This window comes from Maniola jurtina, chromosome 2 (assembly GCF_905333055.1).
Source record: "Maniola jurtina chromosome 2, ilManJurt1.1, whole genome shotgun sequence".
Classification (NCBI taxonomy): domain Eukaryota; kingdom Metazoa; phylum Arthropoda; class Insecta; order Lepidoptera; family Nymphalidae; genus Maniola; species Maniola jurtina.
The window spans coordinates 13,514,466-13,529,949 of record NC_060030.1 but is presented as its reverse complement, the minus strand read 5'-3'; the positions used below and the strand labels follow the sequence as shown (position 1 = coordinate 13,529,949).

At 36.8% G+C, this 15,484-nt stretch overlaps 1 long non-coding RNA gene across 1 annotated transcript; it reads right to left on the bottom strand.

Moving 5' to 3' along the window:
• Positions 1-1,047: 1,047 nt before the first annotated feature.
• LOC123874232 lies at positions 1,048-15,231 on the bottom strand. Its single transcript, XR_006797868.1, has 3 exons — positions 15,155-15,231; positions 13,320-13,325; positions 1,048-1,058 (listed from the first exon to the last, which is right to left on the bottom strand). It is a non-coding gene; the product is annotated as an uncharacterized LOC123874232 (long non-coding RNA).
• Between the last annotated feature and the right edge of the window lie 253 nt (positions 15,232-15,484).

Genomic DNA, 15,484 nt, shown 5'->3' with positions numbered 1-15,484 from the left:
CCGATGCAAAACAATCTCTCAGTAATTAACAATTTATCAAAGTTTAAGGGTAACTGGTAGGGGGTTGCCACGATATTAAGTATCTGGCATTACACAACGTGATTAATAATTCTACTTATACTTAATAATTACTATTCCGAAGAAAATATTAAAAAAAATTGACTTTATACTTTACCGAAAGATTACCTGTCTTTGTTACCTGTTATCTGCCAAAGCCACTATGATTCAAACTTTTGTCGCGTGTCGTTCCTCCCTGTGTTGGGAACAATGTGCATAGAAACTTTCAGTTTTTATAAAATAACGAAAATCTAGTCCTCACGAGTCCATAAGTGGGACTACAAAATATTATTTGATTTTTAAACTGGAAACAGTTCTCTAAATAAATTGCTCCAGGGGCCTTAGTGTGATACGCGCACAAATATAAATAAATAAATAGACAATTTTGCTTTGTTAATTTATTGGCTTGTTGATTTGTCCTTCAATACGGTTGGCATTTTAAAGACCTGGAGAGTGACATAGGCTACTTTTTATTACGGAAAATCAAAGAAATCAAACTAAAAAAACCGGCCAAGTGCGAGTTAGACTCGCGCACTGAGGGTTCCGTACTCGGGTATTGTTCCAACACTTTGCACGATAAATAAAAAAATATTATACATAAAAATAAATAAAAATCTGTTTTAGGATGTACAAGTAAAGCCCTTTCATATGATACTCCACTTGGTATAGTTATCTTACTTTGAAAATTGAAACACATTTTAATTTTTTTTAATGATGTAACCAAAAAGTTGCAGTTTTCAGATTTATTCCTGTACTTGTGCTATAAGATCTACCTACCCGCCTTTCATGATTCTAGGTCAACGGGAAGTGCACTATAGGTTTCTTGAAAGACACGACGGACAAACAGACAGATAACAAAGTGATCCTATAAGGGTTCCGTTTTTCCTTTTGAGGTACGGAACCCTAAAATCTAAATCCACGCAGTTGCAGTCGCGGGCATCAGCTAGTTTTAGAATAATAGAGACTACATTTTCCTACTCACAGCTCTGTGAGCAGCTTTTCTATTAGATTATCTTTATTACCCAAATTAGTTGTACAAAATAATGTTGTATTTTCTGAAATCTCATTTCTCTTTGCGGGAAATACAAAATGTAATAGGTACGAAGTACTGCAGTATTTTAGCAGTAATTCACGGTGTAACGGCCAAATGTCGCAGTGCTAGTATATAACGTTATATTATTATGTATAGGTATACGTGAGAACCCGACTACTAGTTATATAACGAAACTAATTCTGAGGCCAGCATGGATAATACAATAGTTCCTATTTATTTTTATGTATACCTTTTTAACCCCCGACCCAAAAAGAGGGGTGTTATATTAAGTTTGACGTATTTATCTGTGTATCTGTCTGTGGCATCGTAGCTCCTAAAGTAATGAACCAATTTTATTTAGTTTTTTGTTTGAAAAGTGGCTTGATCGAGTGTGTTCTTAGCTATAATCCGAGAAAATCGGTACAGCCGTTTGAGAGTTATCAAGCTCTTTTCTAGTTACTGTAACTTTCACTTGTCGGGAGTGTTATTTTTTAATTTACACTTGTATTTTAAGGATTTCGCTTGTAAGTAATATCTAATAACTATCAGTAGCCGTAGGGTATAGCCAAAATTAATATCTACCTATATTTTGTATTAATTTGTCGATAAGTAGTAACTTCGATACGTTATTTGTCCAAAAAGGCAAAGGAATCGAATGAGAAAGCTCTTTTTAACCAACACTCTCTTAATCTAAACTACCCTATAAAATAAAATTATTACCACTTGATAATCACTCTTTGGGCAGTTACGAATGCGCAAACTCGCTCTAAGATGTCCGCACAAACGGGCGAACTAATAAAACTTGGACGTGCCTGCGCCGTGGCCCTTTCTGTCTGTCAGAACGTAATTTACATTCCGTTAAATTCACACCTCGGGAGCACTTGCTGACTACGTTTCAAGTTCTTGATTTCGCATTTGTAATTACTTTACTTACCTACTTAATTTTTTCAGTCAGCTTTATCAGAATTTTCAACACTTGACATCGTCTGGATCAGAGTTCTAGCTGAAAATCTACGCGCTGATTTTCTGCTAGGACCCTCTTGTGTTTGTACAAATGATACATTTCGATGTCGACAGTCAACATCGATCGACCTTCGTTTACTTGACAGTAGACCCTTGGTTTACTTGATAGTAGTCCTTGGTTATCTCGACAGTCTACAGCGCTCTTCGTAACCTCGACAGTCGACATCAAACTCCCTTATTTCGACCGTCGACATCGACCTTCGTGACCTCTACAATCGACACTGATCTTCTACAGTCAATATCGACACTCGTTAGCTCGATAATCGTTATTTCGACTAGGAAATATATATCTGAATGATAACTTTACATTGTGATATGAAGAGGAAAAAATTTCGATGAGTTCCCAACGAGTCACACTGTGACACGATTGAGTGTGACTTGTTGAGAGCCCCTCTCCCCCCCCCCCCCCCGATCAGTGGGGTGATTCGCTAACTCAGTGCCCAACGATTAATGATAGCCACCGAGCTCATTTGACATTTACTTTGAATCCATTGAAGGTTATATACGAAGAACAGTAACAGGACAAACAGAAAAACCCCTTTAATCTTTTATATTTTTACGTGTTCAACTCTAAAGATGGATAATTATTCGAAAGTTATTAGAATAACATAAAACAAAATCGGCTTGTTGGACGCTAACAAAAGTTAATTTCAATATTTACTCTTACCAGTTGCTAGAATCATTTGTACAAGAGTTTAATTTCCTGAAAGTACCTACAGAATTAATTAAACAACTTTTACGCATCAAACTGGATTGTTTAGTTACCAAGCGCTTATGAAAACCGCTAAAATATTCTCATCTCTACCAATTTCATTCGAAATCGCCACAGATGCATCAGGAAGCAATTTTGAACGTGACTGTCTCAATTTTTAGGTTTCTGTACCTCAAAAGGAAAAAAGGATCACTTTCTTGTCTGCCTGTCTGTTGTGTGAAGAAAATCTATAGGGTACTTCTCGTTGACTTAAAATCATGAAGTTTGGCAGGTAGGTAGGTCTTATACCATAAGTAGTGGAAAAAATGTAAACACCGTGAAAATGTGGTTACACCCCAAAAATATACAATAATATGTGTCTATATTTACTCAAAATTCCTTTATTTGGATTGTAATAATTCTGTACTCTCAATTTTTTTGTACATTTAATTCCTTTTAGTGAAAAACTTAATGAAAAGCTTCCTGAATTTTAATAACGATTCTCGAAAATTCACTTAATGAAAATTTAATTCCGAGTTTATGCAATCAAAACCCACGGTTCAAAGTTTACTTTCTTTAACAAAATAAGTGGAATATTATTGTTAAGTCAGTTCTGCCTGGATTGAGTGCTAACAGTTTAGGAAATGTTAATTTCTTTTTGTTACGCACAAGTTAGGCACATAATTTTTATTATTTTACTAGTAACTCCATGAACTACCAGCTTCATTTTGTTACATGGACGCAAGCTACCTCGGTACCAAATTTCATACAAATCGGTTAAACGGATGAATGGGGACGGTCTTTAGGAATCCCGTGGGAACTCTTTGATTTTCCGGGATAAAAAGTAGTATATGTCCGTCCCCGGGATATTAGCTCATCAGAATCGGTTAAACTGTTCGGCCGTGGAAAAGTAGCAGACAGACAGACAGACAGACCCACTTTCGCATTAATTTATAATACTACTATGAATTCGAACGTCACAAAATTAATTACAGCAAAGCCATCGAACTCATATTTCATCGCTGAAGTTGCTCTACAAACAAGTTGATAGGAATTTTAATTCCGCTTCTCAGCGAATTAATGCAATGTTTGCGTTAAGAATCGAACGAAAATGCAAATGTTGCAGGGCTGCCACTAAATCCAATTTTTATACAATACTCAATATTTCTATGTACTTGTCCTAATCAAAATCAATTAAACCTTCCACTGATTTTATTTTATTTTACTTAATCGCATCTTTTAGCGCCAAAATCTATTTCATCTTAGATCAGCCACATATTATGGTCAGTTCGTATATGGAAGTATTCAGTCAGACTGTAGTTGAATTGTCAACTGCTAGCTGCAGTGTACTACAAACGACCACTTGAAATGGTCATAACTAATTTAGGCTTCAAGCTTTTTGGAAGACTAGATGAATTCTGAGGAATTGGGTCACCTTCTCCACTCCTCCGCAATAGTTGCCTTTATAGAACACTCATATATTCTTCAATTCTTCTTTCAATTGCAGCCTTAATTCGGTGATTTCATTAGCTATCTGCTACTTGCCTTGAGAGTTGCCTGAATAAGATGAAGACAAGTCTCATCATCATCAGCCTGTGGACGTCCACTGTTGGCCATAGGCCTTCCCTATAGAGCGCCACCACACCCGGTCCTCAGCCTTCCTCATCCAGCCACTTCCCGCCAGCCGCTTTATATCGTCGGTCCATCGTGCTGTAGGGCGTCCCACACTACGCTTGCTTAAACGCGGTCTCCACTCAAGGACTTTCCGGCTCCAACGGCCATCGCCTCTACGACAGGCATGGCCTGCCCACTGCTACTTCAGCTTGCTAATAGTTTGTAATAAGACAAGTCTGAACAGTGAATTATAACTTCAAAACTTGATACCAAAATTACATAACTAAAATTTAATAAAAATGAAGCACTAGTATAACAGCTCGGCAACCCTTGGCTGTCAGGGGACGGAAAATTTATTCAAACGAACTTATTTAGCGGTGCTCAGCGTCTAGTTTTATGCACTAGGTTTTTGTGATTATTTTCGCTCTAATGAAGAGAATATTGTATTCATGAGCTTGTGCTAGTATGACAGATTATATTTTTAAGTGCTGGTAATAGATATTATTATTATAAAGTACTTAAGTCCTGTTGCGATGCGGTACATCGTTTAAAAAATTAAAGTACCAGTATGGTTAATTTCAGAAATCATATAATTTGTTACCTAGTTAGGTTCGGCTTGGCACTAATCTGGTTATAGCTATTATTATATTGAGTCGATTAAACTACATTAACGAGTTCATACTACGACCGATAGTTAAAGTTGCATGATAGATGGTTAAAGTTACGTTACGATTAGCGTTAAACTTGGACCACCAAAAAAAGGAAAGTGGGCTGTACAAGATTGGTCCAAAGCTAACAAATCCTATATTGTGCAACCCATTTTGCTTCTTCATTGGAGTTTAACGGTAACCATACCGTAACTCTAATCGCTTTTCATGAGACTGGACTGAAGTTTTTTACTAGAAAAACCGGCTAAGTGCGAGTTGGACTCGCGCCCCGAGGGTTCCGTACTCGGGTATTTTTGTCGACAGTTTGCTCGATAAATCAAAAACCATTATGCATAAAAATAAATAAAAATCTGTTTTAGAATGTACAGGTAAAGCCCTTTCATATGATACCCCACTCGGTATAGTTATCTTACTTTGAAAGTTTAAAGACATTTTTTTTTAAATGATGTAACCACAAATTTCGGAATTATTCCTTTACTTGTGCTATAATACCTACCTACCTGCCAAATTTCATGATTCTAGGTCAACGGAAGTACCATATAGACTTTCTTGACAGACACGACCGACGGACAGACAGACAGATAACAAAGATAAATAAGGGTTCCGTTTTTCCTTTTGAGGTACGGAACTCTAAAAATTATATAGATTTTACATAAGATGAATAATGTGGCTAATTCTGTTATACACAATCTCCAAACTAAAATGATAGGTCTATATGCATTGCTATCCCTTTCATAATGCTCGTGCTGAAAAAGATAGATAGTTTAATTTAGAGATTGTCGTACCTACGTACCTACAACAGAATTGATCACCAAGTCAACCTTAGGTAGGTATATTGGCACAGTGAAATTTGAAAGGTTGATTTGAATGAGAAAATCCGTTAGTTCATTTAAGTAGGAAAAAAATTTAAATGAATATTCAAATTCAAATTATTTTACATCTATAATAATTTACCTAACTCATTACCTAACTCTCATATATCAGGGTATCACTCTCAGGGATAAAATCCGGAACGAGGAAATTCGCAGAAGAACAAAAGCGACTGACATAGCTCAAAGGATTAGCAAGCTGAAGTGGCAATGGGCAGGTCATGTCTGTCGTAGAACCGACGGTCGATGGGGCAGACGTGTTCTGGAGTGGAGACCGCGTACCGGTAAGCGCAGTGTGGGACGACCTTCAGCCCGCTGGACCGATGACCTAAAGAAGGTGGCGGGGAGCGGGTGGATGAGGAAGGCGGAGGACCGTGTTTGGTGGCGCGCTCTTGGAAAGGCCTATGTCCAGCAGTGGACGCATACAGGCTGATGGATAGATGGATGGATTACCTAACTATAATACCTACTCAAAGTCGCAAAGATTTTCTAAAATTATGATTGATTAACACCATTGTAAGTCTTTATTATTATTAAACTTGAAAACTTATAATTATTCACAACCGTCAGTCTCGACTTGAGGAAAGCTAAAAGCATTTTAATTTATTTCGACACGCTATTTCACTTGACGAGAACAAAGTTTAGTTAATATTAATGTATAATTAATTAATCACTCCATTCAAGTGTTTACTCAAATCAAAGGCTTAATTACCTTATTTGAACTTTTAAATTGAAAGTTTTTTGTTTATTTTAATGACGAAATAATGGAAAAGTATCATGTTCCTTATAAATAATTGAAACTAAAACTAACTTTACTTTTTTTGACATCTATCACACACAAGGACCCAATCACTTCTCACTTATTTCATTTAAAAACTCCTCGTTCGGAGTGGTAAAAATAAAAATAGAACATTTCAATTCTTCATCCGTGATTTTCGTGGACCCCTGATTACGAATTATGAACCCCCATTTTTTTGTCACGCTAACGAGTCTCCCATGGACCCCTGGAGGTCCACCTGGACCACTTTGGGAACTAATGCTCAACAGTGTCATATTCAGAAGTCATATCAACATTTTTTTTAACATACTTCAACACTTCACAAGTTTGTGCACCCTAAACCCGATCTCCGCCTGACAACACATGGCGCTTATTTCTTAACATTTTCCCCAGTGCAGCATCCCAAATGCTAATATAAGGAAATCTCTTAGCAACTCCAAACTTTACTCGACCCTCAGAAACTGTTTTTAACCCCCGACCCAAAAAGAGGGGTGTTATAAGTTTGACGTGTGTATCTGTGTGTCTGTGTATCTGTGTATCTGTGTATCTGTCTGTGGCATCGTAGCGCCTAAACGAATGAACCGATTTTAATTTAGTTTTTTTTGTTTGAAAGGTGGCTTGATCGAGAGTGTTCTTAGCTATAATCTAAAAAAATTGGTTCAGCCGTTTAAGAGTTATCAGCTCTTTTCTAGTTTTCTTGTAGAAAAGAAGGTTAGATAACCGTTAGGTTCATAATATTATGTCAATAGACAAATGTCAAGCTGTCAAGATGGACGTTGGCTAAATACATAATTATTTATTTGAAAATAATATTTTTGAAAACTCAAATACTTTGGATCGTCGGGGGTGTTATAAATTTTTAATTTACACTTGTTGATGCTTTTGATGGCCGTCAGATTTCTCTATGTACGAGTAAGAAAACTACTTTTTCCTCTGACTTTGTCGGCTTTGTTATGGTTTTTAAAGATCCCGTTGGAATTTCTGAGAATCCTTTCTTAGTACTTGATGTCTTATATTTTGAAAATTATTGGAATAAGAGACAGATCTATGAAATTTTGGGAGCGTAAAAATTCATTCGAATTTCTATTAGATTTGTCCCTTGACCCTCCCTGACTTTATCACTAATCCCTTCTCAATATTATTATATAATTCTAAAGTGCTTTTGTTTGTATCTTTGCCTTTAGGTATATTAATTACGCCACAACGGAGCAACAGATTGATCTGATTATTTTATGGATATAGTTAAAGACCTAGAGAATCACATAAGCCACTTCTTATTCAGAAAATTTAGGCCTAGACCGCACAGCGATTTTTATTCGCACGATTTATTTCCCGCATACGGAATTTCACCTGCACGCACTGCGAATGCGGTGAGCTCATACTGCTCCATTCTGTACAAAATATTCGCGCGCGTGTTTGTATCAAATCACAGATTAAACTTTTTATTTTATTTACTAAGTGTTACAGAAGTATGAAAAAAAAAATCGCGTGATTTTTATTCGCTGTGCGGGCTAGCTCTAAAAGAGTGCCTACGTAATTCAAAAATAAACTTGTGTTTATTTTAGTGTTTGTCATGGAGTTACGAAGTACAGAATAACTTGTCAAGTACTTCTTAGTTCCATAATCCAAAGCACCGTTGGCGGTAAATCGAGTTTTTGGAAAGAAGGTCCGTCAGCATGCACGTACCTTCATATAAGAAAAAAAAAAAAAAAAAAAAAACTGAATTGACTTGGACGTAGTATCATCTCGTCTAATCTAATCTAGTCTAATCATCTAATACGTTCGTCTATTAAGTAAATTGTTCGCACGATGAATTGAACGATGTAGTTAGATAAAAGATTAAATATGCTTTTATGTAAGGGTTGTAAACTTGGACAGAAACAATAAAAATAAAAACATTTTAAATTGAAAACAAAATTGCACGGCTTACTAAACAAACAGATATTAAAAAATACAAATAGATAGGTATTTGAAATAAAACAGGATCTATACGCAAAGAGCTGCAACAGTCGGTTAAACACAATTTTATTATGCGGTCTTTTAAAAGCAATATTGAGTATTTCGAGAGAGTCCTTTGAAACGCCCTCGAGTGTGAAATTCGCGTTCATTCCATTTACTTTCTGCTTAATGAAATTTTCGATACTAGGTAGGAATATCATTTTTCTGGACAAAATGTGGTCTTCATTAAGGCATTATTATCATTAAAAATGCCTCCACCGCCTTTACTTTGAAGTTTATAAATACCGACGCGCTTTATAAGTTGCCTTCAAACTACGGAAATATAATATAATATATAAATATCACTATAATATATTATATTTCGTAGTTTGAAATAAACTTTATGTATTCTCTGTTTCTCATGAAGCAGTAATAAAGATCAAAATTTAAACTTTCAGTTTTAAAAGTTTAACTTTTCTATTACAATTGTAGTCCTTAATCTAAGACAATTACAACAACCTTTGTTACAACCTTTATGACATTACAAACTTTTCACACTAGTGTCCAAAAAGAAGTATAATGATTTCAGGGTTCGTGCCAATTGATCACATGTGAGTTTCTTTTTTCCGTGGTCCACCATACTTCTAAATGGCCTGAACCGATTTCGATGTACATGCAATATATTATTTAGAATTCTTAAACTGGCTCCAAAATTTTATTAGCATGGTCTCAAATTTTTGCACACGTTGATATAAGTTTTCTTTATAGCATGGAGCCCTACTAATGAAAGATTTTCATCCGAGCAAAGCCGAGCCAGCTTAGCTAGTCTCTACTCATATTATAGATGCAAAAGTGTGTAGGCTAAGTATATTTTTTTGTTGTTAGTTTGTCTTTCAATCACGCCACAACGAAGCAACTGGTCGACGTGATTTTTAGCATAGATATAGTCAAAGACTTGGAGAGTATCATAGGCATCGGAATATAAAAGAATTCACACGGCATTTTTATAAACCTAAATCCCTAATAAATGCCAGTAAAATATGTTCATATCTTTTAAAAATACCCAAAATTTTAGTATTTATGAATCGATATCGCATTATCTGATAGGTAAGTCAAGTAAACGAGCAAAGTGTAGCCCTAGGCATATTCTCATTTATTAAAAACGGGATACCAATGTCCTATCACCCTGATTGTAATCTCGACAACGCCGCGGGCTATCGATCTACTTGCAAAACAAAGCTATTCCCAATTTTTGTCATTACCGGTACGATCGTCTGCATCGTTTCGGTGATTTTTTCAAAAAGAATAACCTTTTAGAGGGATTTTTATTTTTCAAAAATTATATTCTTATGAGATACTAGAAAATGCCCGCGGCTTCGTGGCGTGGATTTCGGTTTTTTGAAATCCCGTAGGAACTCTTTGATTTTCCGGGATAAAAAGTAGCCTATGTGCTAATCCAGGATATTATCTATCTCCATTCCAAATTTCAGCCAAATCCATTCAGTAGTTATTGCGTGAAAGAGTAACAAACATACACACACACACACACACACACACACACACATACAAACTTTCGCCTTTATAATATTAGTGTGATTTATCACTATGTGACCAATATTGGTTCGTGACAGAAAAACTATTTTGGATTGTTCGGGTCAAAAGGTAGTCTATGACCTTCCCCGGGATGCAAGCTATCTCTGTACTAAATGTGATCAAAATTGGTCAAATGGATGAGCATAAAAAGCTAGCAGACACACTTTCACATTTACATTATTGACAATTTCACCCAATAGTGAGCGAGTTTCAGCCAATCAGGTTAGTGCGATCCACACTGTAGCTGTCATTCTACGGACCCCACGTCAAACGAAAAACAGTGTGTGGAATATGATATTTCAACTCAATAGTAGCCTCTAATTAAGCGAAATAGGTACAATTACGAACTTCTTTCTCTACCTTTTTGTAAGTGCTCTCGTACCTAATAGCTTATTAAAAGTTAATAAGCACGTCTTCATCCCCATATAATATCACAAATTACCTACATCCAATTATGTTCTCACAAATAAGGCGAGGCAAGGCAAACGGGGCCGTAGCCTAAACAGCGGAACCTATTGCGAGCTCATCCGTGTTTGTCAAAGTGCTTCCTGCACGGCTACTTACGGTTCTCGAAGCGAAACATATTAAACTCACTTTTATCTCACTTTTTGAGGCCTATTTACGACCTTGCTGTAGTAAAATGGCAGCTAAAACAAATTTATCACAACCAATATAATAAATCCAAAAGTGTGTTTCGTTTGTTCTTCAAGCCCATCGCAACAGAGCAACAGATCAGCGTATTTTTTTGCATTTGCATGGAACTTAAATACGATATTATCACAGTGTCAGTATGACACAGGCTACTTTTTATTTCGAAAAATCAAAGGATTCCCACGAGATTTTTAAATCACAATGAATCTTATCCGTGTGGCTGCTATCATAAGCGCGGCTTTTACTCAGTGCTAGTAGAAGTCTTCCTTCACCGCACCACTTATCGCTCCGCTCGCTGATCACCTCGCCACACCGTTTACCATGCATTTACATAATCACCATTGCGGCGTGTCATACTGATCACCGGTAATGTCATCCACATTTTGCGCACGACTATATCCTATTGCACGGTTGCAACATGAGACCGGAGACGAATATCTGAACAGGAAGAACCATAAAAGATGCATCAGCCATACATAGCACAAGAGTACTATAAAATGATGGATGACGACAGTAAATGTGTTACAGGTGCTGCATACGCCATTCCCGTTTTCAGTACTGCATAATTCGTTGCTAGCGGCACTTGCGGCTCTTACGGCTGACGATCAGCTTTTTTCTCTATCGAGAAACCATAGTACCAACGTCTTAGAGGTACAGGAAGTCGGCGCCCCGGTGTGCTCTTTGAAACTAAAAACCGGAAATTGCGTCGCGTCTTCCCTCAATGCCTGGATGTCTGGAATGTCTTCATTAGTGGCATAAATTAAAATGCTTTCAAGTACAATGAGTTTGCCTTACTACGCCATAACTTGCAAGGTAACGAGGTAATTTTGAAAAAGCGCTGTTTTTTGGTTCTGTTCACTTTCTTTATCTACAAGAAATGACTAATTAATTATTGTTTGTTATTGAACCACAAGTATTTTTTTAAATGATTCCCCTCCCGCAACCCTCTTTATTTTCACGGATTCCGATCGGATGCAGTGCGTAATCACCTTACGAGTATGTCAAAGGAGTCATACTGTAAATATTTTGACGCTTTATTCGGTGTCGTTTACCGCGGAAGTCGTTAGCGGATTTTCCGGCAGTAGCGACGTGTGACGACGTAATAGGGAGGTGTTTTAATAAATCATCCCCAATACTAGAGAAAGAACTTATTCATATTTTTCAACCCGTAAAGTAAGACTTGAATAGTACATTTGAATAAAAATTCAAATGTATTATTCGTTGGGATAGTATGTAGGGAAAAACGGAAAATAGAACCTTTAATACTGTATATCAAATCTTTGAAAAGAGCAACCGACGAGTTTCTTGCTGGTTCTTCTCGGTTGGAAAGGCATTCCGAACCAGTGGTGGATGATCTTCACGATTCAAAAGTACTTGTAAAAGTCTAATGGAATAAAAAAAAATTGAATTTTTAGAATTTATTGTTTTATTTCTAACTCCTATAACATCATCAGCATCATTTCAACACAGCGCTGGCTCACTACTGAGAACGATGAGAAAGGTTTAGGCCATAGTTTGTGTGCCATAGTGCATTACGCGGGCCAAGTAGGTACGGATTGATAGCCTTCACACAACTTTGAAAACATTATAGAAAAATTTCATGCATGCTTTCTTCACGATGTTTTCCTTCACTTATCCTACTAGTAATAAATAGCTAGTATAGGCTAGAATATCTGCTACCATACCAGTGAAAAGTCGTATCTACTAACACTAGAAAGTCCGAAATTTGGTAGCAATTAGACTTGATTTGTTGATATTTCTTCAATATAAATAAATCCTGGATATTTGAAAACTGATTTACAGTCTATCTTCCATAAATTACACACAAAATAACTAGGAAAGGAACATAAATTGCTAAATTATTTAAATTATATTCAAAAGGTAATACATTTCGCCGTCAACGCCAATCTGCAACATTAAACTTTTATTTAGTTCCTCACCAAACTTTGGACGTCAGAATGAATTTCAAACAACTAAATTGTAGAGTTTTCTGCAAGAAATCTTAAAGTGTAGCTCGTGCCTTGGGAGGTGACTTACACTTGGCGGCTGTTTCCCTTTGGAATATCAACTGTATTTCGTAAAACTAAGGTTGATTTTACAGTAAAGTGTCGATGGTTTGTAGGATGTTTTGATGTTGTATCACGGATGGGCAAGTAAATATCATTACGGTGAGTCCACAACAGCACTCTGGCCGTGGTCTAAGATAGCCACTTAGCCACACTTGTACAAAATGTGTTTTCTAAGCACTCTCTATGGAGTATGGGACTTCGATTTATTGCTATATAATGTCAGCTTTGCTCTCTAGAGTTGCCTTTAACTATGAGCATAACTTAAAGTAAAATCCGATAATTTCTTACTTGAATTTACCAGTGGTGTCTAAGATGTAGGCACATTAGTGGTATACAATTACCTAAAGCCTCGCTCGGTCGACTTTTCCCCCTTTTAGTAATTTCAGCAATTTTCATTTTGGTCACGGTCAAATTCTACAATATTTTTACAAAACAATGAAGCGAATACTTTTTTGTGGCTTGTTGATTTTTTAAATTCAATTTGACTAACAAATTTATACAGCGCAATAAAATCTCTAACTATTTTTATTGTTTAGCTCCGTATATTTTATTGGTTTTTTCCCTGATACCATTCACGTGAATTTCAGGCTTAGTCGTACCAGAGAACCAACATTGATCAGCAAGTTGATAAGAAGCTTTTTCTATAACTAGTTTGGTTAAAAGTTTCCCAGTAACCAGTGCCTGAAGATCTAACGGCTTTAATATTTGTGTTCTCCAAGGCACATTCATCATCATCATCATCGTCATCAAAAACCTATCGCCCGGCCTACTAGTGATTAGTGAGCAGATTAATGAAACACTCTACTTGGGACCTCCAAATACGCCCATCCATACAATTACTGACTTGGTTCAATATTGATAACTCAGCCTAACCAACTGATATGCACTGTCGCAACTAGGCTGCACGTCCCCCAAAATTATAATTTTACACTCGAAGTATAAGAAAAATATCTTTTTAAAGTTTTCCATAACATTTTCTTGATCGGCAGATCGAATCTGGTATAAGCGTTGAAAATTACATCAAACCAAGCGATAGCTCTAGTAATATTACGATAATACCTTCGAATATGATAAGAAAATGTCTTCTGTGATATAAAAATCTTATATTCATAGATGGTACGGAACTGTGTCCCATCAGCGTTTAATTCACTTAGTGTATAACCCCGGGGCGAGAATATAAAATGGCGGACGGGGGCTTATTTGCATGGAAATGATTTGATTGGAACCTATCCTTACATGGGGTTTAACATGAACCTAGTACTCCTAGTAGGTACTACCTAAATGGGGATAATTGTAAATAATATAAGTATTATAAGCTGGGTTGCAGTCAAAATATTACACACAGCGTGGCATTACGTTCATATGATACACATTTGGACTACCTAACTAAAATGTCAAATTAGGTATTAGGTATTATGATATTTTCTAGTATCCAAAACAACGTAAATTATAACTAAAAGTACACTTATGTTTCGCTAGTCACCTGCACAGGCGATCAGCTCACGCTCGTTTATCACACAGCACACAGAATTCAGATTATGCATAGACATAATCTGAATTCTGTGTGCTGAACCATTGGAGCTTAAACTGTATACACGCTATACAATATAGAATGTTCTAATGGCAAGCACACAGTTATTGCATTAGCTGTGCAGTATCGTATGTCTGCAAACAGGGTGTCCCGCGGGAGCGGTTAAGGGTCATCGGTGATTCATCAATTTTACACCCCCAATAGGTACCTAAGTATAGTGAATGATGTCACATTGCTGAGATATTTACGAGTACCTATGTACGCGAAAGAACTTTACTATTCTAATGGTTATTTTCACTTTAAAAAGCCATCGCCCACGGCGACTTCTTGCATCTTGAATCGAAGGCTGTATCGAAAGGTACATTTTGTCAGTAGTCGTATTTGCATTATTGTACGACGCATCCCTACCATGTCGGTTAGTGTGGTTTTACAGCGACGCTTTCGCCAGCGCGGTTGGTAAGCGTCGCGGGCCACGAGCTTTGCATCTCTTGGATCGTTACATAGTCGCGCGGATGGCCCGCGCTGACGGCTATTCGGCCACCGCGTTTATCACCCGCGCGCTTACCACCCTCGCGGGCGGTAAGCGTCACTGTAAAACCAGCCTTACTCCAAAACAAAGCTCTAGTAGATAAAGTAGACTTAAAGTCCAATTCACCAACGAAAAATTAGTCTTATCCGAGAATAAATTTGATATTTTGGCAGGTTTTCAGTACACAAAAACTGATCGACTCATTACGCCTAAGACGTTGGTGAAATCGGTACCTACTGAGTTTGCCTTTGTTTTCATGATTTTCTATGATGATGGCACAACAACACAACTCCACAGGCACGACACAGTCGAATTGTCAACTACCCCGTGGTTGAAAACTACTATTCAAGAAGCTACTCGTGTAGTTCCTAATGCTCAGGCGCTCCATGAACTGCTCAAACTGCATTATATAAAAATATAAATATAAAATATCTTTATTT